This window comes from Alligator mississippiensis, chromosome 4, assembly GCF_030867095.1.
Source record: "Alligator mississippiensis isolate rAllMis1 chromosome 4, rAllMis1, whole genome shotgun sequence".
In the NCBI taxonomy this organism is placed as follows: domain Eukaryota; kingdom Metazoa; phylum Chordata; order Crocodylia; family Alligatoridae; genus Alligator; species Alligator mississippiensis.
In genome coordinates, this window is record NC_081827.1 from 252,414,042 (window position 1) to 252,438,563 (window position 24,522).

Genomic DNA, 24,522 nt, shown 5'->3' on the forward strand with positions numbered 1-24,522 from the left:
ATGCTTTATATCCAGCTAGATTTCTTGGCACTAAAATTCCTATTACTGAAAATTGTAGAAGTACAGAGATCACAGAAAATAGGGCTGGAAGGGACCTTAGCAGGTCGTCTAGCTGTGCGTGCTCAAGGCAGGATCATCCCCATCTAAAACCATCTCAGACTTCACTTAAAAACTTCCAGTGAGAAACATTCTGCAACTCTCTAAGTGATCTATTCCTGCGCTTATCTCATAGAAAATGAGGGTTGGAAGGGATCTCAGGAGGTCACATCTAGTCCAACCCCTGCTCAAAGCAGGATCAGGCCCAACTATACCATCCTGAACACACTAGATCATCCTAGTGTCATTGTCATTGCCGTCAAGGATGATCACTCCCATGGGTCAAGTAAAGGGTATTGGTATTGGTTATTGTAGTAGATGTTGGACCAATCTATCTTGTAGTAGATGTTGGACTCCTGTTTTCTCCTGTGAAGCCTGCGCTTGACTTCTTTTATGTGGTGAGGCCATTGCGCATCACAAGGCATGAATCTTGGCAGGGAAGAAACCAGTGTCCAGTAGCATGGAGATCCAAGACAAATGGGGTTCCTCTTCCATTGCAGCCTGCATCCACATTTGCAGTCCCTGAGAAGCATGCCTTCTTCATCCACCAGCTCCACTGCTGAGATCTTTGTGTCGTGTTGGACTGCTCTTCATCTCATACCTCACCTTTGACCTTACCTGCATGGGTGACCCTTCCAGGAGTACAAGACTCCTGACGGTGTTGCTCTTAGGGTCATCCGTACATGCAAGCCTCTCCACCCCGTCAAGGTGGTGGTCTCCAGTGAACACAGAAAAAAGATTTGACCAGACCCCTCTCCATAACAATACGTTGTGTAGAATCATTGAACTACAGAAAAGTGGGGCTGGAAGGGACCTCAGGAGGTCATCTAGTCCAACCCCCTGCTCAAGGCAAGATCACTCCTGGCTAAACGAGACAAGTGCCTATCTAACCTTCTCCTGAAAATGTCCAAGAATGAAGATTGTACTTGAAGAAGGTTATCAAACACCCCCTCAATCTTTTCTTCTCCAGAGTAAATAATCCCAGTTCTTCCAACATCTCCTCATATTTCCTAGACCTCTCACTATTTGTTGTTCTTCTCTGGGCTCCTCCTAATTTGCCCACATCTTTCTTGAAGTGCCGTATCCCAAACTGTGCACTGTGCTCCAAGTGAGGCCTCACCACAGCTGAACAGAGTGCAAAACTCACTTTCCACGACTTGCATTGAAACACTCCTATTAATACAGCCCAGCACGCTCTTAGCTCTTTTGGCAGCAGTATTACACTGTTGACTCATATTCAGCTTGTGGTCTGCTCCAACCTCCAGCTCCTTTTCTGCAGTCCTGTAGCCTGGGTAATCATTTCCCATGTTGTATTTGTGCAACCGAAGTGCAGACAAGTCTGCTGTATTTATCACGGCAAAATATCAGAGCCGCAGAGCTGAAAGGGATCTCAAGTGCTGTCTTGTCCAATCAACTGCACAGTGGCAGGATTCACTCTTCTGACACGACAATCCTGCAAGTTGCTGTGTTTCCCGTTCTTTCCAGTTATTTGTGAAATAAAAAGAAAGGTAAGTGCGATTTGATCGAACATTCAGCATTGCCTAGCGGTCTCTGCAAGCCCAGACTGAGACCACCTCGTCTTAGACAGCAGTCTTGTCAGATCCTACAATCTACCCATACAGGCAGGCAAGATCTTCATGGATATTTCATAGCGGTGCCACGTTCAGAAGCAGCGAGACATCCTGGGCAGTGACCTCAGAGCATCGCAGTATGGTCGTTGCCGGAGTGGGGGTGTTCAACCCCTGACTTGGAGCCTAACTCAATTTATTGGGCATGTATTCTGCCTTCCCCTACATCATTTCAGATACCCCGCTCAGATGTTGTGCCCTGTGCTCTTAAGCACTTGCCCCAACAGCCCCTGCCCAAAGCTGGGCTCCAGCGAGGGAAGTGGCCATAACATCAGGCACTTTGGATGAACGGTGATATTGAAACCAGAGATTTGTTCAATGCAAAATCCATGTGGGTTTTATTCAGGCTTTGCATTCCCAGAGCCCAGGGAAGGATTACAACCTGCTTCGCCGACATCAACAAAGTCATCCTTCGCCCTGCCCGCCTGAAGGCAATTAGGGAATCCCTTTATAGATCAGGAGGCCGGAGGGAAGATGCGACTTGTGCCAGGAGCCTGGGGCTGAGCTGGACATGCAACCCAAGACCTCTGGGGCTCGCTCTGACTCATCCACCCTTGTGCATTGGAGCAAAACCTTCCAACTGGTGAGAGGCAGCGCCTAGCTGGTTGGCCTTGACCCAGGTAAGAAGTACCGGTGGCGAGGTGTCGAATTTGGATAAGGCCCAGAAAGACAGGGATGTCCAGAGCCTCGAGCGCAGCTGGATGCAGCTCCTAATTCTCCCCAAGTGGACTTTCATCGCGCCTGTAATTAGGGGATAATAATTTAAACAGAGAGCTGAATCCCCAAATCTTCTAATCCATTCACGGAGCCTGTTTCCTGTAATAGCTAGCTGAGTTTTTCTGACACAAAAATGTAGGCAGGCACCCCCTGCTCCCATCCTCCCTCATTAAAGGGGGACTTTACCCTCGCTCTCCATGCCTCCAAGTCGTGCCAGACACAAACGCAGGGCAGAGATCTGGACTTCTGACCGTTTAAGACGCGAGGGAGCTTTGAAATCCTCCGGCTTGGGCTTAATGCCATAACACAGGCCAGTAGCCATGGTAACAAGTTATCGGATATCCAAAAGCTGTCAGAAAAGGACGGACTGCGGGTGGAAAAGGATAAAACGGGGCTACTTTGTCTCTGGATAAGGGAAAACCCACAGAGAAGGCCTGTCAGCAACCCTCCGCTGCCGAGGAGAAACACGGCTCACGAAAATAATTGACTGCTGTCACTGAAAGTTGCCAACCCGGCGGGCGGACAACGGAGCAGGGGATCGAGAGAGCTTTACATTCAATAAAGTGCAGAGAAAAGGGGAGGCCGGGACGAGCAACCGCACGGTTTGCTGCCACTCGGGATGCTGGACGCACCCTGTCTCCCGAGGACAAAGCAAGGCCTTGATTCATCGAAGGGAACACCGAGCTTTTGTCACGCTCTGCCTTGTCACAGCACCTTCGATCCAACTACCCTAAAACCAAGCGCTGCAGCGGACGGCAAACCAGCTGCCGCCAGACGAAGGGAGGAAACTAAGGCACCCACACAGGAAGCCCAGAGGCTTAATTATCTCCAGCTAACATTCAGAGGAGACCGAGCATGGACAAACAAGCCCATTAAACCAGCTGGAAAGGGCACCCGCTTGCTCTGCTCGCTCTACTCCACGGGACGACAAAGCTAAACCACAATTTTCCATCTGCTTCACTTATGGGGAAATCACCGAGGTTTAGTTTCCCTTACGGCGGGATAAGAGCGGACGGACAGAATAGTTATACCAGATACAGGGAATGCTCCCACTCACCTTAATTGTTCAGCTGTCCAAATGCTACAGAGGATCAGTCTAGATACCCAGGGCCTGGCTAACGGGAGCCGGGACTGTGGAAAGCATCCAGGGGGAGGCATGGAAATACTCAAACGTGAGTGCCAGCTTCTTCACAGGAAAAAAAGTTTGAGGCAAGCTTTCGGGCGCAGTCACCCTTCTTCAGGTAGACGCACCTGAAACTTTAGGAAGTTTGCCTCAAACTTTTTTTCCAGCTACTCCATTGGTCTAATAAAAGATTTCACTCAAAAGCCTGGCCTGCCCGTGTCCTTAGACCAACACGACCGCAACCAACAGCCCAGCTTCTTCACAGGAGCCTTTTGTCTCTTCCCCAGGTGACGACCTACGCCTTAAAAGTACCCCTTCTCTGCTAGCAATAACACCGGCCCTAAAACAACACCACCAGGAACCTATTCCCCCTGTTTGCAGAAGTTTTCCTTTGCCAGGACTAAGGACACTTGCCTGCTGGAGCAGCAGTACTCATGGAGCAGCATCTTCAAGCTCCTAGGCTGGCTCATTGGGTTAGGAACGGGAATAAGTGGCAATCCATTATTCACTAATTTGAGCTACACTGTAATAGCACTAGTCACCATCAACAGATCAGACAAGGGTGCAGAGATCACTGCCTAATCTTCTGTGGGGGTAGCACTGAGCTCTCCAAAGCACCCCCATATCTTCAAGTATCCCCAAATCCCCAGTGCAGCTGCATACAATACTGGGGAACTACCGTCATCTTTGACCAGCCCTTTCTTCATGGGTTTTCACCCCGTCTCTGGATGCAGTTCAGAATCTGCCTGCCTCCTTTCGCAGACGATCTGCAGACTTGTTCCCCCTATATCAGTCGCCTGGTGCCGATCCACTCCTCTGCTACTATCTGGGATCTCTCTGATCTTCTACCACCGGGATGTTCACTTCATCCCTCCAGTCTCTTGCCTGTCTCCCTGATGTGATACCTCCCGAGCACCAGTTTCATGTTATCTCAGCCGCAAGTCACTTGGTTTTGTTGGACGATTGTTGAGGTTGGAGCCTACCTTACCCCTTTTCAGAGGCTCTCCGTGTCCTGGGCAGCCTATGCATGTTAGAAACTGCAAGGCATGTTTCTATGGGATTTTGCTAAAGGATGGGAATGAGGGCTGCGTGTGCTTCCTCATTGCAAAGAAGGACATTGGGGGAGGCTCTTGCCAGGCTAATGCAAGTGTTGCATTAGCCATCGCTAGAAACCCTTGTAGGTTGGTGAAGCAGGACACCCTAAAAAGGGCAGACTTCCCCCAAACTTGTCTTGCTGGTTGGCAGCGTAGACTTGTAAGGGACCTCAAGGGTCATCTGGAAAACTGGAAGCTGCATGTAAAAATATACAAGTGCTTGGAGCTGCCAATTTGAGCTGCCCCTAATGCTATCCTGGGTGACTTGAAGACAGGGCAGCCACTGTGGGTGGGAATGAGAGCTCTTTGCTCCTGGAAAGCCATGGAAAAGGTCCTGAACAGGCCCGAGTTGAAGGGGATTTTGAGATAAAAGCTACCATGACCCAACAGGAAGGGCTTTCACTGTAGGCACAATGACAAAGTGGTACAAGCCTGTTTCTCTTCAGGCTTCAACCCCTGCTCCACCTGACACATGCATGCATGCCTACAAAAATAAACCCCAGACATACCAAAAACTTCGACAGAGATAATGACCGGCCAGGTTTAAAAACAGAAAATCATGCCATAATCTGGTGTGAAAAAAGAAATCTAAATGCATTCCATTAAAAGCAGACAAGAGAGGGGATGAGAAACCCTTTTACAGGCTAAATAAAAAAAAAAAATCAGATTCATAAAAATAACCTAAATTGGCAGAAAAGCCTGGTGAGTCATTTAGTGCTCTCAGAGCAGCAGGCAGGAGCAAGGTAATTTATGCCTCTCTACAGCACAATCTCAGGGCAGATCATTCAGAGAGGGCACATTTAAATCCATTAAGGTTTCAGTTGTGGAGGACTGACGGCCTTTTCCAGGCCTGCTCAAGGTTGGGGAAATGCGGGGCTGACTAACAGGCTCCTTGCAGGCTTCTCCGAATGAAAAAGGCCATGTGGGCATAGGCAAAGACGGACCCAGTGGAGGCAGTGAGACTAGAGGATGCTCCCCAAGGGGAAGGGATGTGTCTGTAGGGATGGGAGTGACACATTCATAGGTTTGCAAACATGGAAGGGCAGGCTGGAAAACCCAAGACAAGAAACTGTCTTCACTCTGGTTGATAAGCTCTTGGCTGTGATGAAAAGTGAAACCTTAGTGGATAGTATAGGAGAGAGAATAGCACAGGTCTCTATTATGCAGTAAAGGTTTTCCATGAACTTTCCATGCCCGTACACACTCACTACTTATTTGCACTGAAATCGGGGGAAAGAAGTCACCTGCATAACGTTAGCACTGCTAGAAAGAAGAAGAAGCATCTTTCTCTGTTTTCTGCAGGTGGTGACATGGAGGCAGAGCAGTTACATGGCTTTCCTCAGGCCACACACAATGTCCATGGCAGAAGTGGAGATAGGGCCCACATCTAGCTGACTAAGACTCAGTCTACATAAGATGGGGATAATCAAAGAGTCATAGAAAACAAATGGGGGCTAGAAGGGACTTCAAAAAGGGTGCAGACAGATGTGACATTTGTCGCCCCGTCGGCCTTCTGAAAGCGCTCTACAGCTGTGCCATGATACACATGCACTGCTTCGAAGTACTTTAAAAGTGGCCAGTCAGGCAGTAAATTAACCCTCATCAAATGAGGGATCAGATGAAGGTGCTCCAAGGGAACTTCTGTCCCCTAAGGTCCATCTGTTACGTGATCCAGGCTGTCTGAAAGAAAGGAGGGGGGAGAGGGAAAGGGGAGGGGGCTGATGGCTGGGGTTTGCCCTGCCTGAGCTCGAGGGGAGCAGGTGGATCGGCACCCCCAGTCTTGCAGCCCCCCTCTATCCCCCTCCTTCAGCTCAGCCTGAGCAAACCCTAGCCTGCAGATCACCTCCCCTCCCTGCCCCCCTTCCTTCCCGCAGACAGCACCGGAGCTGGGACTGGGGGCAAGGCTGCATCATCCCAAACCCGATCATGTGACAAGAAGGTAGGCTCAATTTCCCCCCCAACCCAACAGGCAAACGTCTGTTGGGGAGGGGTGGGGAGGGGGTCGCTCTAACTCATGGCGCTTTATGCAAAGTGCCTTGAGTTAGAGTGGGAACCTGCACGCCTGTCATCTACTCCACCCCTCTTCAAAGCAGGATTATCCCTATCAAAACAATCCCAGACAAAGGTTTGTCTAATTTGCGCCTAGCTTCCAGTGATACAGATCCCACAGCCTCACAAGATAATCTGTTCCAGTGCTTAACCACCCTCATAGAAAGTTCTTCCTAATATCCAAGCTCAATCTCCCTTGCTGCAATTTAAGCCCATTACTTCTTGTCCTGTCCCCTGTGGATACAGAGAACAATTGATTGCCATCGTCTTTATTACAACACTTTTTTTTTTTAATTTCAAGGCTGTTATCAAATTCCCCCTTAGCCTTTTCTTCTCTGTAATACTTACAGGTAGGATGAAACAACCAGAAAATGAGAGTCTGAGGGGTGATGTCTGTTCATTATTCAGGTTTGGGCCTCTCCATGGATCACCAGTGAAAACTCACAAGGCGATGGTGTCTGAGAATGTGTTTTGGCTTTGATCTAGCAGAGCACTTAGGCACTTTCTTTGCTTTAAGCGCGGGAGTAGCCCCATTAACTCCTAATGGATGACTCACATGCTTAAGAGCATTGCTGGACTGAGGCCTTTATCCCTGGCAGTTAGCAAGCCAGTTATGTCCCCTTCATCAAAGTCAGCACTCACCTGGCAGCTGCATGAGTTTGCATTCTACCTGGGGTTGGTCCTTCAAATAATCTGGACTCTGCATGTAAAACTTCATTAATTAATTGGAGTTGCCCATAAGGGGCAGATGGCTGCAATGCTCTGTGATCTGTGCTTCTGCCAGCTGGATGTGGGGTGGGTGAAGATATTGGTTTTAACACACAATGCACTAAGGCTAAGTACAGGCAGTCAACAAGCCCTAGGCTGAATTGATTCAATCTTCACAGATTAGTCTAAACTGCAGAGATTGAACCGATAAGCAAGTGAACAGACATTCACTCTCGATTCCAGAAATGCAGCCGCCTGCCTGCAGTGGCCCAGGCCAGAAGCTGGGGGGTCCTAGAGCACGCCTCTCAGCTCTGCTGAAGCAGATAGCTTGGGCTAAGGCTAGCTCGCCCACCCTGCAAAGCATCCTGGGATGCTGGGAGGCTCAGAGTTAACTTGAATCTGGAGGAGATCTGGGACAGAAGCTCAATAAACCAATTTAAGCTAAATCAGTGAAGTCTGATACTACATCCACCCAGGTTTATCCTAAACTGGCTCTGGCCATTTTGAAAGTGGTTTCTGCACATTGAGCTTCTGTTGTGTTACAGATTTGGACTGGTTTCCAATCATTTACACTGATTTATGTGTCATTTCTGTCCCTAGCCCAAATGGTTTGGGTCCTACCCTCTCTTTCTCTTCTCTTTGTGATCACATGGCAGCTGTGATGAGCCACAATGTCTGTACTGAAGCAAGATGGGACTTATTGGTAAAACAAGTTCCCCAACACCTGTCCTGCTTCCTTATTCTCACAGAGCCTGAGTTAGACTACTTTTGCAAGAAGAATAGCTTGTACTGGCAGAAGGTAGGGCTGGGTTGCAATGAATTGGTTCAGAGAGGCATGAGCTTTCATAGGCAGCAATCTACGTTGTCAAGTGCCATATACGTCTCAATACCTTGTGTAGGAATACAGACCTTTCAAAGTCTAACATGACACATTTCAAGTGGGCTTGAACTCAGTAAGCCTTCAAGTAACTTTTCTCTCTCAAGGTGTAGATTGCAAATGAAGCAGATCAATCTACAACCCTATTTCAGCTTGGGAAGAAGAAGCCCGAGTGGATAAAACTAACCCTATGTTTGAAGTTACTTTCAGTTTTGCGGGATGGACGAATGTTGAACAGTGGGTTTTGCCTGGAGTTTGCTTTCCCTATGATCTATTTTATAGGATTTTTATAGTGGAGTTTTCCTAAATTGGCCCAGGTGAGGAAACACCCCAAGGAAGCACAGCATGCTGCCCCTCCTCACAGTGTACCCCAAAACAGATATAATGTAGTCACCTTAATTTGGTATTGGGCATCCCCAAGAGAAAGAGAGCTTACTATTGTACACCTGCACAGCTACCTTACATCCATCTTACATCCACAGCTACCTTACACCATACATCTTGTAAGCTACCTTACACCTTACATCCATATCACACATGGAGAGGGCACGCGTGCTTCACGGTGGCATTCCCAAGTGCGGCCCCAAGACAAAGTAGGCACAGCCACAATATAATCTTGGCACCTCTTTACCCAGATCACACTACCAGCTGGCTCAACAATGTATCTGACTTTCTGATATTTTTGGCAGATATGTAGTCACAATGGTTTGGGGAAAAAAATCCACATATTTTTAGGTTCCTGATGTCAGCCTATCCTTTCCAAACTCAGATTTGCTAATGGAGACCTTATTTGAACCAAGCTGTGTGATTGCAAAGGAGATCTTGCACCTGATTTATCCAAAGTGCAAGGGGGAAGCTCAACAAAGCTGAAGAAATGAAAGTTTTCAAGCAGTCTGAGTCAAGATGAAGGCTCCTGGTTCAGGTGAGAAAATCCTCCAAAGAAAACTGACCTCCCAGGATCCCTTAAAATGATCATCTGAGCAAGAAGAAGTAGTGACTTAGGAACATAGGATTGGAAAGGACTCCTTGGGTCATCCAGGCCAGTTCCCCACTATCAGAGGCACCAACAATTTAGATCCATTCATAAACTTATCCAGCTCCATTGTAAAACTGGTCCGGATCTGTGTTCCTACTCCTCATGGAAGTCTGTTCCAGAATCTCCCTGCTCCCACGGTGAGAAGCCATCTCCTGATTTCCAGCCTAAATTTATTCCTGGGCAGTTTATACACATTTGCTCCTGTGCCAGTGTTGTCCCTGGAAATAAATAGCTCTTCTCCCTCCCTGGTGCTTACTAGCCAGATATATTTATAGAGGGCAATCATGTCCACATTCAGCCTGCATTTTGCTAAGCCAAGCAAGCCAAGATGGCTTAGTGTCTTCTCTTACAAGAAGCTTTCTATTCCTCTGATTGTCCTAGTAAGCACCTGTCCCACTATGAATCCATCTTCCCTGCATATGGGTGAGCAACACTGTATACCCTCCTCTGGAAGATGTCTCAGCAGTGGCTTTTAAAATGGCATTAATACTCTCTTATCTTTACTGGAAATACCTCACCTGACATAGCATAGGATTGCATTTGCCCTTTGATAACTAATCACATTGCTGGCTCACAGACATCCTGTGCTCGACTAATACATCCAGATCCTTCTTGTCTAGTGTCCAGTTAATAAGCCTCTGGTTTATCAGCTCCAAAGTACATGGCCTTGTGCTCTGTACTATTACATTTCAGACCATTTCTATTACTCTGTTCCTTGAAATCATAGAAAATCATAGAAAATGAGGGTTGGAAGGGACCTCAGGAGGTCATGTAGCCCAACCCTCTCATCTTGTCCAACCCCCAAGTCATCCAGTTCCTTCTGAATGATATTCTGATCCTCCCCTCTATTGGCAATGCCTCCCAATGATGCACCATCAGAAAACGGCATTTGCATTTGCACATTCATATGTCAACAACCGGGTGACAGGTCTTCCCCACACCCAGAGGAGAAGTGCAGTGCCAACCAAACATCATCCTCACCATTGGACTCCTGGACTGCAGCCCAGGTTGTACTCTACAAGAGTCGGGAGGACGGTGAGAGCTGAAAGTGCCTGAAATATTGTCTCAAACTCATTCATTCAAACATATTCCATGCTCCGTGTCGACAAGTCCTGAGAAACCTGCAAATGCCACCCGTGAGTTTTGGTAAATGAGGGTAGTCCAGTGTCTGCTGATCAGGAGCGTCCCGTTAAAGACTGTGCTTGAATCTCTCTGCCGGGGAGAGTGGAGGAAAGCGTTAGCCACCATGCCAGAGCCGGAGCTAGAAGAGGAAGCTTGCTTATCAACTTGCAAATGCCACCCGTGGTTCTGAGGCTGCTTTACCGACATCCAATAATTCAGTTTCAACATTAAGATATTTAATCAGCTTTAAGTTAAAATGTGATTGACTTCAGGAAAATTATTTAGTGAGGATTTATAACCCGACAGACAGCCACCTCCTTAAGTTCCTTCTTAGCCTTTACAAGGATGAATTATTTTTAGTATGAGCGTTGTCTGGAATGGAGTGTGTCTGGACTTTCATTTCATAACTAGCTGGAACACAAAGCTGTCCCCACTGCTTTAGCTCGTGCTTCGTGTCCTCAGTAACAGGCCACGAAGAACGTTGTAGACATCTGGTGTGTGCGCCCACAAACCCTGGACCGTTTGACCATTAACGCCTATGGATTACAACGCTTGCAGCCGTGGCTCACAACAGGTTGGGAATATAAGAGGTGAAGAGCATGGTAATCTGTTAGACTGGAAGCTCTTCAGGGCAAGCACGATGCTTGTTTTATCCCTATACTGCACGTCGCTACCCAGAAACAAGCAACCGACACCTTAATAACTGCAGGAGGAACACAGGTCGAGGGACGCCCCAAACCGCAGTCTGCATGGGACACTGCAGATTTAATGCTTTCATCTTGCCTTCTTTAATGACCACCAAAAGCTCTGGATGGGCATAATCTGGAGCCTCCAGTGACAGGGTACATGATCCTCCAGTCACGGGTGCTAAGGCCCTGTTTCAGTGGGAAAAGCACCATTTTCTATCAGTAGTTTGGCTTCATGCATACCTGGGGTCTAAGGTGGGAGTCTTTCATAGTTAGTACCGCTTGGTCCTGGGTCTGGGCCTGGACTTGTCCAGACTGGGCCCTTGTAGCGTGCACTGCCTACACCTATTTCTTTCTCCAAACACTAGTGCTGCGGAAACCAGATGCACTTTGGAGCTGGGGTCCCTCTGGGTACGTTGGCAAAGACCCAGAGGTTTGACTGCCTTTAAGCTATCCAAAGCAACTTGGAAGACGTATTCTGCCGGCAGCATTATATACATGTGGCAATGACAGGGGACCAGAAACCTTAATCCCCAAACCCAAAGGCCTCTCTCTCCCAGTTTCCATTAGGCAGTGATAGAAAGCCTTGTACCTGCAGTCAAACCACACCGGGGTGAAATCAGATTCACATGTACCTAAAGGGAGGAACAGCCTGGTTACGGCACTGGACTGAGATGCACGAGATGTAAGTCCAGCTCCCTTTTCTGCTGCTGACTTCCAAAGTGACCTCGAATAAGATGCATCATCTCCCTGTGCCTCAGTTTCCCACTTATTCATGGGGATACTGTATTGTGTGAGAAGGTACTTGGGTACTTGTATTCTGCATGGTGCACAGGTAGCTAAGGAAAGCCAATAGAGCGCAACCGTAGATTTGCAAAACGGGGCTGGAAGTTTTATTGGGGCATTTCTTTGTCAGACTTTTTGCAGACTGAATTTGATCAGGCAGGGGATATTCACTGCCTACCCAGCTATTCTCGGGGGATTGCCACCTTCTGGTATCAGCAGGGCAGAGGTTTGTATAAGTGCCCGGGGACGGGGTTGAGTGGGGGGCCGTTAATGAACTTGTGCAAACACCTGAACTTCCACTAAGTTTTAGGCTGAATGTCAGGCAAAGGGTTGGATCATCCCTTCTTCACTCGCCCCTGCTGAGAGCTCTTGATCAAGTCACAGAAATGCAGAGCAGACCCTCCTTCTAAGCCTCCTAATAAGCCTTTAGGAAGGAATGGCTGGCAAGCTCCTGATTTTCTTTTTTTAATCTAGTTCCACAGCTTCTGCCAAATGATGCCAAGCACAATCTGGCGGAGGATGGCATCATTCATTCGTGTCAATCCTCTCGATGATAAATGAGCAGACGGCCTTTCCTCGACAAAGCATACACAAGAAATAAACAAGAGATTCGTGCGCGCTAGTGCACTTTAAAGATGGAAACTAGATCCAGACAGGAGCCATTTTAATCTGGGAAGGGGATCCGAGTGGCACTCCGGGATGGTGCGGGGCTGACTTAGTGGCATGTCTGCCAAAAACATTGTCTCCCGCTATTTTATTCCATTCAAATACCACCGGTCAGCCTTAGAGACATCAAGCCTCTGAAATAAAACGAGACCACTGTGGAAAATGGGCCTTGTTCAGTGCCTTGCTCTTAGCAACGAGTTTCTTGGCTGGATTCCAGGTCGAGGAAATGTTTGGCCTCTTAAAGATCAGCTAAGATTGGAAATGGTTCAGAAATGAGCTATGAAAAAACCATTCGAAGTCTGGAAAAGTCGTGTTTACAGCAAGAGGCCAAAGAAGTTGTAGCCGAACCAGAAGTCCCTGGGTTTGGAGCAGGAAACCCTTGGTTTATATTTTATGGCGTGTGCTAGGTGGGAGGTCAGGCGAGCTCATTCGAATAGTTCCACCTGGCTTTGAAACTTATGACTTGATGAATTTTGCTTTACTTTCTGTCCTAAACTCTTCCAAATTGCTCTTTGACGGGCACTGCCTTCCAGGCATTAATCATCCTCTGCATCGAATGTCTTGGAGAGGGATTTATAAAGGGCTTCAGTCCTTCTCACGCACCTTGTTTCTGCTGCATCACTCTGCAGTGATCCTGTAGTCATTGTAACCTGGACTTTTCTTTAACCCAGCTACAAAATAATTTCCCTTTCTTTGCAATCATTTACCTCCTTCTTTACTTCTCCGCTGGGATAACCTTGGTGGCTGCTAACACCAGAGCAGCTGGGGGTTGGTTTTTATGGGTTGGTTTTCCCTTTCGCTCGTCTTCTGGGCTTGTACCTGGGGCAATCTGTTGCGGTTGCTAATTAAAACCATCTTGAACCACCTCCAGCTGCTTTTCCAGCCTTGATTTGAAAGCAGTTGCTCTTGCTACGAATCCTGCATCCATTTCACAAAGAGCTGAAATTGCCTTGCTTTCCCCAAGCTTCCAAAAATTAAAAGCTTCTGCCCACGTCCAGCCTGCAATGAGACAGGCATGTGGCTGCTGCTGGGAGAGTCTAGGAATACCTAATCACTGCTACTGATTCAGACACTGCGTCTCCAGGGGCACGCTTGCCTCTCCATGACACACTCGGGGCTGCAGCATGGTGAACCTGAGACACTGCTGAGAAGCAAGGCCTACCCTCTCACTCTCACTTGGCACGTGTTGCTTGCTGAAAACTAGAGTGTAGCTACCCCCTCACTTTGGGGCATGTTTGGCACTGCTCTAATGGAGAATACATGACCCTATAGGTCATGGGTGGAGCAGGGAGGGAGTGAGCAGACCTTGTTTCTTGGCAGTGGTCTTCAGGGTGCCGTGGTAGTGGGGTAGACAGACCCGCAGAAAGTTCTCACGTAGGGACGCTCCTCTTGCTGCATTCCCCTGACTGTTTGCATTTCAAAAAGTGTTTGTGCGACTGCATGCACGCATATCCATGTAATTTCCACCCCTGCTCACTACTGTTGCATGCACTATCACTGTGACGCCAAGCCAACACAACCTATCTACCTCATTTGTTTGCTCAAGTACTGAGTTGCCTCCTGTGACCTCAATGGTAAGCAGTATGTATTCAAATCAAGCCTGCTATTGCACCTGGCATTGCAAGCCAGGGTCAGAGCATCAGGAAACTAGCCTGGGCTAGGAGAATATTTGATGTATGTTCTTGCTCCCACACATTTCCAAACAATGCTCTTCATCTCCCTCCATTGCTCCCCAAAGAACTGTATATAAACCTGGTGTCACTTCACTTCTTTTCTTCTATCACTGCTATCTCCAGGACGTGCCAGTCTCCCAATGAAGAATAGCAGCTGTTCTCCTATGCCTATCAGACTGCATTCAGCACGAGGCACGTGCAACTTCAGTCCTCTAACGGGCTCGTTCTGAACCACATGCACTTCTCAGGCATCATTACACTCTGGCATGGACCCTAATCCTAGCTCACAGGCATACATACGGTCATGCACTACCCAACCACCTCCAAGCATGCGGCCCCGCAGAGCCGCACACACCGCATATGCCAAGTATCTGGGACCACAGCGGCTCTGAGGTTGAACATGTTTGCTGCTAGAATACCTAGGAGCATATCTACGGGCTCTCCGTTCCTCTCCAGGAGCCTATTTGAGATGTACTTGAGAAGACGTGTCCGCCAACACCTTCAGCTGAGGCAAACCGGTGGCTGTAAGTAATGCACCTGAACTACCACCTGAACCAGGGTGCCCAGACTGCACCAGAGCGAGGGGCAATGCTCACGCTCCTGCCGTGTGTTGCCACAAGACACAACTGAGGATGTCAAGCAAACGAGCGTCGCTCCCTGCTTCTCAGCCAAACACCGAGGCAGATTCCCAAACACCAACCCATGTGGCAAGTACAAGAAAGCTGGACTTTGGGTATAACTTCCCATCTCTTTTCTCTCTTTTTCTAAACATTCACACATCAACATATGGTGCATCCCAGACATGCTTATTTAAAAATATATATAAAGAAAAAGGTATCAATAAAGCCACTGCAGACAGATCCACAGCTAGATAATAATTGCAATATGTAAAGTAAAATAAACTCTTAAAGGGAACAACACACGGAGCGCAGGCGCTCTCGCTTTTCTAACGGCCTCTCCTTTTCTTTTCCCACGCAGAGCCAGGGCTCCTGGAAGACTGGGCCGGACCCACTGAGGTCTAAGCATAAGCAACTACCGAAAGAAAGAAAGAAAAGGTGTATTGTTTTTTACATGGAAAAATGCAAATAGGAAAGCTTTCCTGAGCATGTTTTGCATCGAGATGAGGCTACTGTTTGAAATGTCTCTCAACCTACCGTACTTTGATTTTGCCATCAGAGGCTACCCAGCTCAGAAATCTCTCTAGCAAAGACTACTCAGGCCAGCAAAAACCAAAGTAAGAGCTTTAGATTTAATTCATTAAAAAAAAAAAACCCCACAAAAACCTCTGGGGTGGAGGAGACAGATCTGCTTGGGCAACTAGGTGAAATCCTTACTAGCAGAACTGGTTTCAGTGTCGCTTCAAACTGGGCAAGACCTGGAGATCCCAGGCTAGAGTAAAGACTATACTTTCTTGGCAAGGCTGAATCTCATCTTCATACCAAAGCGACTTTTCATCAGCAGCTGACTGAACAGCATGTCGACGGACGGAGAAAGCTGGGGAGCTCTTGAGGCAACTGTTGGAAGTTTGCCCTCGCCCGGATCTCACAGACTGGGTTTTTTTCTCTGCATGAAAAATAGTCAAGCCTCATTTCCCAGGACAGGAGGAGAAACTCAGGTGAACATTAACGTGACACTCAAATAGCGTGTAGAAGTAGCTAACTGCCGAGGACAGACACAACAAGGTGTTGACAAGGAAGATTACTAATTCGTACAGCCACTCGGGATTATTAACCCTAATATCTGGGATACTGTTTTAATGGTATGGCAAGGTATAAATACACATACTTCCCATCTCCCCTGGCTGGCAGCCTGGTCCTGGGCTCCCAGGCTGCTCTGGGAGTCTGTACCCTGCACTGCTACTGTCTCCTCCTGGGCTGTCCCTGGAGTGGTCTCATGCCCTTTCTTTGGTCCAGAGACCAGAGCATCCACTTTCAGAATTAGGTTGCGGAGGGTGGGCGGTGGGTATTTCAGCTGCTTCTCCTCCAACGGTGGCCCTGGCATCCTCACATCAGAGGATCGCTTTGGATGGCTGCTCCGGTTGGAGCATGTCTTAGCATTGTAGGATCTTAGGAAAGCAAGGCTGGAAGGGACCTCGTGGGGTCACATCTAGTCCAGCTCCCTGCTCAAGGCAAGATCATCCTTGACTAGATCATCGCAGACAAGTCTTGAAAATTTCCAGGGATGGTGATTCCTAGACAGCCCGTCCCAGTGCTGGACCACGCTCATAGTCAGAAAGTTCCTCCTTATTTCCAACCTCGATGTCCTCTGCTGCAGCTCGAGGCCATTGCTCCTAGTCCTGTCCCCTATGGCCACAGAGGAATGCCCATCTCCATCCTCTCCATAATCCTCCTGCAGGTATTTGAAGGCTATTAACAAATCCCTGCTCAGCCCTCTCTACTCCAGACTAACCCTAGTTCTTTGGGCCTTTTCTCATAAGTCATGCTTCCCAGGCCTCTAATCTTTCTCGCTGCTCTCCACAGGACTTTCTCCAATCTATCCACATCTTTCTTGAAGTCCTGGGTCCCAAACTGGGAGGAGTACTCCAGGGGAGGCCTCACCAGTGCTGAATGGAGCAGAAGAGTCTTGTTACTGGGCAGCACTGGGCTGGGCTGGGCAGGCACTGGAGGAGGCCTGGGCACACTGAGCAAGTGGGTATAAAGCAGGAGGTAGTTTCCAGTGGGGAGAAGAGAGATGGTGGGACAGTACTGGGGGCTATCTAGACTCAAGCCCAAGTATCTGCTCTTTTATTGCACCCTCCTAAAGGGTGCAACGTGCTCCTGTCTACACGCGGCCAGCTCCTCTTCAGCAAAGACTGGCATGAGAATCACCTCTGCACGGGGCAGCCATCACACGACCCCTTGGACATGGGGACGGGGAGGGCATTAAAGCTTTCTGTCCTATACTGGAAAAATCCAAGCTACAATCAGAGAGCAGACTGCGCAGTGTTTCCCTCTTCTCCATTCCCCTGCACAGTTCTTTGCCTTTTTCAAACGCTGGAGAGGAGACAGCCCTGGCCCGTGTCTCTGGATGATGCCTTGTGCATCTCGGGGGATGCTGTGCTCGCGATTGCAAGAACCGTGCCTAGAAGAGGCACCAGGGCACGAGGAGGCGTTCGTGCCCCCACGTCTGAGAGCAGTGTGCAGACAGAGCTCTGGAGGAGCGTGTGCTGGGAAATCACAGCAGCTTGGTAGGTTTTTTTTCCTTCAGCTGCAAACGCAGACATCCTGCGAGTCTCCGAGTGTTCTGGTGAATTGCAATTATGCACCGAGCCATCATTAAAAGACTCTGAGCAACGCTGCCTGCGATAAAGCTACTACACTCTGATCCCCAGGGCGTTTGAACTCCATTGTAAATCTCCTCTTTGCACTTTCTCACTCGGAGAAAGCAGAACAGAAAGATGGTGATTGCTGCGTAGGAAAGGGATGCTCAGAGACTTGTAAACAAATGGAGCATCGCATCGAAACAACGTGCAGGAGGGCTGGGCGAGCTGTGTGCTGCTGAGATAAACAGAAATGACTTTCAAAGGGACGCTGTTGGGGTATTGTTCATAATTTTCCAGTTCTTCCACCCTACCCGCTCTCTGTTCACTCGACGACACGTATCGCAGCCGCCCAGAAATGTGTTTTCCTACTGGAAAATTTCCTTCTTCACGCACAGGTTTTGTTGTTAGCGTACGGTTGTTCTGGAAGACAGGGCAGTACCCGCTGGTTTGTTATCAAAGGGTTGCTCTTCAGGGAGAGGTTGCTAGCATTATCACTGCTATTATGGCTTAGGAAAAAGCAAATATTTGTTGGGAAACACAATGGACCAGAGGAGCTTGGCAAAGAAAGAGAAGAATCCGGATAAGAAAGCAGGGCTGGACGGGATCTCAGGCGGTCATCTAGTCCACCCCTGCTCAAGGCAGGATCACCCCTGACAAACCGTCCGGGACAAGTGTGTTTTCTAACCTGTTCTTACAACTGCGTGAACAACCTCGCACACCACCACCAGGCATGAAGGTCCCAAACACCAAGAACATGCTAACCAGACAAGGACTGGCTGTGCCCTGCTGCTGCAATGACACCACAGAGTTTGTTAAAATACACGGGAGATCCAAGGACGAGGAGGACGAGGAAAACCCGGATCACAGCCCGTGCTGATCTGATTGTGGTGTAACACTCCTTCCAAATGTGTTGATGAATCTGACCCTGAGCAAAGAAGCGAGACCCGCTAGCCAGGACCTTGCAAGTTTTTAGGCCCAGAAGGAGCATTGACAAACCCTAGTCAAAATCCACTTGGCCCAACGATTTGCAGGAAGGTGAAAAAATCCCCAACACCCAGCTCCGTGTGACGACAGCAAAGCCCAGAAGCATGGGAAAGCCAACACCTTCACTCTGCACTGCAACCTGGGGACTGCAAACACAACTGCACACCTCACAGACCTCAACTGAGGAACCAGAACTGCCCTTTCTGTCGTCCGATCCCTCCAAGAACATCCCAGCTCCTTTCATCTTCTTTCGTAACCAAACCAGTTGTGGAGCATGGTCTTCTCTCATTTTCCACTGCTTTGGACTGCCGAGCTCTTCTCATGATCTCTGAGCAATGTCTGTGTGGAGGGCCTGGGCTTCCAACCATTCCTCTCCCGGAGTCCATTCCAGGCACTGCTACTTGAATTCACCCCTGACCAATGCTTATCTAGCCTCTTCTTGAAAACACCCAAGGAAGAAGACTTCACAACCTCTCTGGTATCACTGGTTGCCAGGTATCACTGGTTGCCGTGTAAACTGGAAGGGTCTCTAGCCCCCTCCCAGTCATGATGACATTGCTTAGAACAATAGGGAGTTTAAGCCCCAACCCAGATGTGTGAGGCCAGTCACATAGGCAGAGGGAGCAGGTTTCCCCCTCCCTCAGGAATGTATCCAGCTCAGGTTACAACTCAGGGTTACCTGAACTGGATGGGGCCAGGGGTGTCTGCCCTTTGCGGTGACCATGGTAACCAAATTGTCAGCGTGGTCATCCTCCTGATAGCAGAGTTTGGGGCGAGACAGAGATGGCATTCTGCCACACACCGACGTTTTCCCTGGCATGTGTGACATGGTTTTTGTCGCTACCCTGATCTGAGTATGAATGGATAAGTGAAACTGGTTTCCTGATACCCTTCAGAGGACCTGTAGCTCTGTAAAGAAGCAAAAGCCACACAGAAATACAAATTTAAACAAAAAAAGCTAGATGCTGTCTTGGACTGATGTTATTTATTATTAACCAGGCAGCTCACCAAGCAAGGTTGTTAGGCACCTCCTGTATTTCGGCACAAACCTGGTTTTAAATAAGATATTTCTTCTTTGGATGATTGCTCGTTCTGTTCTGAATGCACCTGCCAAAGATTTTCACACATGGGAGCTTAATGGAAGCAATGGCACAAAATCACAGCTGCACGACACCCAGCGGCACACCTTGGCTTTGAGCTACTGTTGTTGTCTCAGGAGAATGCCACTTGATTTTGTGCGGCACCTTTTGTACAGACTGCATCCAGATCCAGAAGGGGAAAAGCTCTCAGAATATTAGCTGGGTATTTGGAAAGGAGAACTGCCAGACTACTGGCATGATGGGATGATACGACCTCTCTCGCTATACATCGCAGTTTCACCTAGGAGCCAGGTGCCACAAGGATTTGGGCATTAATACAACCTTCCTTGAACAGGTGCCTTCACTAACCTGGAGATTACAATCTTTATAAAACACTTAGGCTCAAGTTGGAGCCAGAATTACCTGACGCCAAACAGGTGAAAATATACCAGGCAGTAAAGTTACTTCAGTGAATGTAGCGTGGGCTCTGAGATCTGCCGGTTTGTACATTCTGGGTGTGTCTACACAAAATGCTTTAAAGTGCATTAGCCTAAATTTAAGGCACATTAGGGTGTGTGTCTACATGTGCACACCCTTAATATGCTTTTAAAATGGTGATTTTGGGCTAATCATGCCTAAATTTGATACCTGCAAGTGCAGGTATCAAATTTATGCACGAATAGTTAAAGTGCATTAACGTACGTGTAGACATGTAAAAATGCATTAATGCTGTATGTGTGAACTGACTTGGGATTAACTTTAGTCCCAAACTAGTCCACACACAGCGTGAATGCACTTTAACGCTTGCACGTGTAGACGCCTGCCTAAATCCGCTTAATGCGCATCAAGCTAATGCGCATTAAATGTAGGTGCGCTTAAATGCACATGTAGACACTCCGCCTGTGGAGCTGAATGTCCAAGACTCCGCATTGAGAGCACTTCTGGCTGTAGGCCCTAAAATCCTGTACAGGGTGGTTGATTGTCATTAGAAAAGTGTCATTAGATAAGCAGATAGGTAACCCGAGACACAGAGAGACAGCAGTCGCTGGCAGCAGTGTGTTGTGAACTGAAGGCAGGTAACGTACTTGTGAAAGCTGGTGCGGGTGCTCCCTGAAGACTTGTCTACACCCGCCTTCCTGCCACACCTGGGACTGGTGCCATAAAGCATACCACATCCATTCACTCTCACCCCACGTGTGGCAAATCTCAGCATGAAGCAACACACCGAGTGTGCACCACTGCCCGAGACAGAGAGCCTGAGGCTCAAGTCCTACCATGTTTTCTCATGTACAACACATACTTTCCTCCCCAAAATTAGCCGCTGGAAATTGGGGGGCTCGTTATAATCAAGGAAATACAGAGATCACAGTTTTTGCAACGTAAGTCTCTGCTGGAGGAAAGCGAAAGTAATGCTGCACATGTTCCAAGAGAGCAGCACCGGGAGCAGATGCTGCTACTCATTTACTGACTGTTACACATCAGCATGTTCAAGGAAAGATCTTGTTTTCTTCTTGGTGCCTTTTGAAAACTAGGCATGTTGTATGCGAGAAAATACGGTCTTTCACCTCGACGGGGCCTGAGTCTGACCCTGCTCGAGCCCCTGCTCGAGCTGTGAGGCTGCTTTACTTTGGGGAACTAACAGGCAGCCAGTGGGCAGGGCCTGCTACCGTTGCACTCCAGTGTGCAACGAAGAGATGGGGCCGACCAGGCTCGCACATCTGTGCCAGGCTCTCCACCCCTGCACTTAATAGCCGGCACAGAAAGAAAAGCACGACTTGCACAGCAAGTCGAATGACATGGGAGCGGCACAGAACCCAGAAGTCCCCGTCCCATGTCCTATCCATCACTACGCCACTCTTTTAACCATCCATGTCAGGACAACTTGACTTTGTCCAAGAGGCCCTGACTTCATGGGTTGGGAACGGTCCCATAGTACTTTTCACTATCATGAGAGCAAAGTCATTCCCCAGATTTCAGTGAGGTAACACAACTGCACAAGTCTATGTTTCCTTGGCCCTTGGAGACTGAGCTGGCCGTGCTGTTCTTTACGTCTAGCCCTAAACAGCTGTGTACCGTTGCTATGTGTGACTAACCAGCAACTGTTCTGGAGGTGGCTGTCCCCACTTGCTGGGTGAAGTGATTCATGGATCTGGCACTGGCGTGGTGCTGATTTCCTGGTAACAAATAGCAGGGCCAGGGGGATTATATGTAGTTATGATATACCTTGAACTGATCATCGTAGATGGCCATCGTAAATTCATGCCAATAAAACCTTTATATAACCCCGCGCCGATACATATTGTGCATCTAGCAAAATCTTGGAGTCCAAAAATACCCCTCTGAAGTCAATGGACCTCTTCCCTGAGTGAGGGCCCAGAGCCTGTATATTTTATAAAGTGCTTTGAAGCTTATGTAAATGTACAGCAGAGTCTACTGCAGTGACCTGGGGGACAGGAAACAGTTTAGCAATCTCCGTAGTGTCTCTGGCAGGGTAAAAATGATTCCTATTTGCATAGGATTTTAGGATTTTCCATGCTCTGACCATTTTCCACCTCTGACCGTTGGTCTGCAGAAGGCCAGGAAGAAGTAGCCAGACCCGGTAGAGGAAAGGGGGGATAGGGAACAGAATTCCAGGCTTGGCCATACATGGGTTTTTTTTAAATAATTATAATTTATAGCTAAACTCCTGTCTCTCCACCTCTGCGGTGATGGGTTCCCAAGCAGCCACTCTGCCCTCATAAGCCACTGGAGAGCAATTTTCGGGCAACACTTCAGAGCAGCTTTTTTCCCGTTCGCTGTGTCTCTCTCCATCGCCTCCACCATCAACGCGATGCGAGCGCCTAGTAGTTGTGTCTTTTTGGTATTGATGGCAACACCTCCCAGATCTCAACAATCCCAGGGCACATGCTAATTACCATATTTTCTCATATACACCATGCTCTTCCCCCCCAAAAAAACAGCAGCTGGAAACGTGAGTTTGCATTACATGCAAAAACGAGCGGTTTCTGCTGTTCATGGGGGCAAAAGTGGGCTGCAACAGTCCCTCTTTCCCATTCACTTCCTTCACAGCTGGCTGGCCGGGTCCCACCTTTTCTACAATTCAAGGTTACCTGGGTGGCCAAAGGGCCAGGTGGAGAGGGGATTCAGGGGCACCAAAGGGGAGGAAAGGAAACCTGTCTGATGAAGACCAACCATCCTGCACAAGCAGCGGGGTGCTCAGCTCCCACTCACGTGCCCATACAAAGCCCACCGGTTTCCATCTGCAGCAGACCCGCGGGGCACGAGAGCACTGTGTTTTTGGTGTTGGCATTTACCTTCTAGCAGATGCCCCGGGAATGGAGGGGCATTTCCTCCCCTGCCCTCCTTACGCTAGCCAGTGCCAAAGCAGCTCGAGTCAATGGGAGCTGTGGAGAGTGCCGACATGTTCTGCCTTGCAAATGCACTCATCTTGTAGAGTTACTACAAGGCAAAGCAATGTGGCCTGGACTCGGGCACAGAGCTCCTCCTCTCCAGGCCTTGTGCAAGCCTCCTGGTCAGCAGAGGCTCTGAATGGGAGGAAACACCCGGGGCTGTACACACCCCCAGGGGATGCGCATTGGCTGGCAGGTGGAATTGAACCTCTGAGCAGTCTGCAAGGGAAAGCATAGACACGTAGGAAATTCAGGTTGAAGGGACGTCAGGAGGTGACATCTAGTCCAACCCCTGCTCCAAGCAGGACCAGCCCCACCTACATCATCCCAGCCAAGGCTTTGTCTACCTGGGTCTTAAATACCTCCAAGGATGGAGATTGCATCCACTCTGTGGGTGACCTGCTCCAGTGCTTTACTGCCCTCCTAGTGAGAGAATTTCTCCTAATATCCAACCTCAACTTCCCTTGCTGCAGCTTGAGCCCATTGCTCCTTGTCCTGTATCTGCCCCCACTGAGACCAGCCCAGCTCCATCCTCTTTGCAGCCCCCCTGCAGGGAGGTGAAGGCTGCTATTCATTCCCCCTCGGTCTTCTCTTCTGCAGACTCAATCAGCCCATTCCCCTCAGCCTCTCCTCACCAGTCCTGTCCCCCAGCCCCACAACCATTTGCATTGCCCTCCACTGGCCTCTGCACCAAATCTGTGGGTGGTGGTAAAAGGTGGGGTATAGCCGCTCATGAATTCAAGGTCCTACTGCCCAAGCAAGTCCAATATTTTCATTCTTAATATACGTATGGGGAAACTGAGGCACGGGGAGAGGAAATTTGCCGTTGACAGCTTCAAACGGAGTCTATGGATTAGCTAGGAAGGGCATCATGGCCAACTAGGGTGGGTAGGGGTGTCTAGGGGCCATCTACTGCAAGCCCCTGCTCAAGGCAGGAACTGCCCTGTCTAAAGCATCCCCGACAAACACGCATCTAGGCTGTACCAAAAAACTTCCAGCGATGGTTTAAAACTGCCCACCTCACAAGGAATCTCTCCCTCATAGTTAGGAAGTTCTTCCTAATCTCTAACCTCAACCTCTCTGCCTCCTTGCAGCTGAAGCTGTTCCCTGGGGACTTGGATTAATCGATCTCCATCCTCTTTATAACAACCCTTTTTGAAGGCTGTCATCAAGTCCCTGCTCCGTCTTCTCATCTCCAGACTCAGTTCTCCTATATCTTTCAACCTTTCTGCAGACATCATGTTTTTCTTCCAGACCCTTAATCTCTCCATTTTGGCCTCGGGTCTTCCTAGCACGCTGGCCCGAGCTCGGACCTGAAATCAAATACCATGTTGTGCCCTGGAGAGGGCTGTTGTGTGAAACACCCCCAGGAACCGGGGATTGGGGAATATTTGGGGCTCTTTTCAAGGCCTGGAAACAGGCAGAGCACAAACACGAGCCGCCGGTAAGGTCAGCGGCCAGGGGTGAGACACAGCCAGGCCACTGCTGGACCAGAGGTGGGAGGAAGTCCGCAACTGCCTTTCCCC

General features: G+C 48.8%; 1 protein-coding gene across 1 annotated transcript in view; it reads right to left on the reverse strand.

Moving 5' to 3' along the window:
- The window catches only part of MARCHF4 (membrane associated ring-CH-type finger 4), a 128,870-nt gene that overhangs the window by 75,313 nt on the left and 29,035 nt on the right, over positions 1–24,522 (reverse strand). The window lies entirely within an intron of this gene.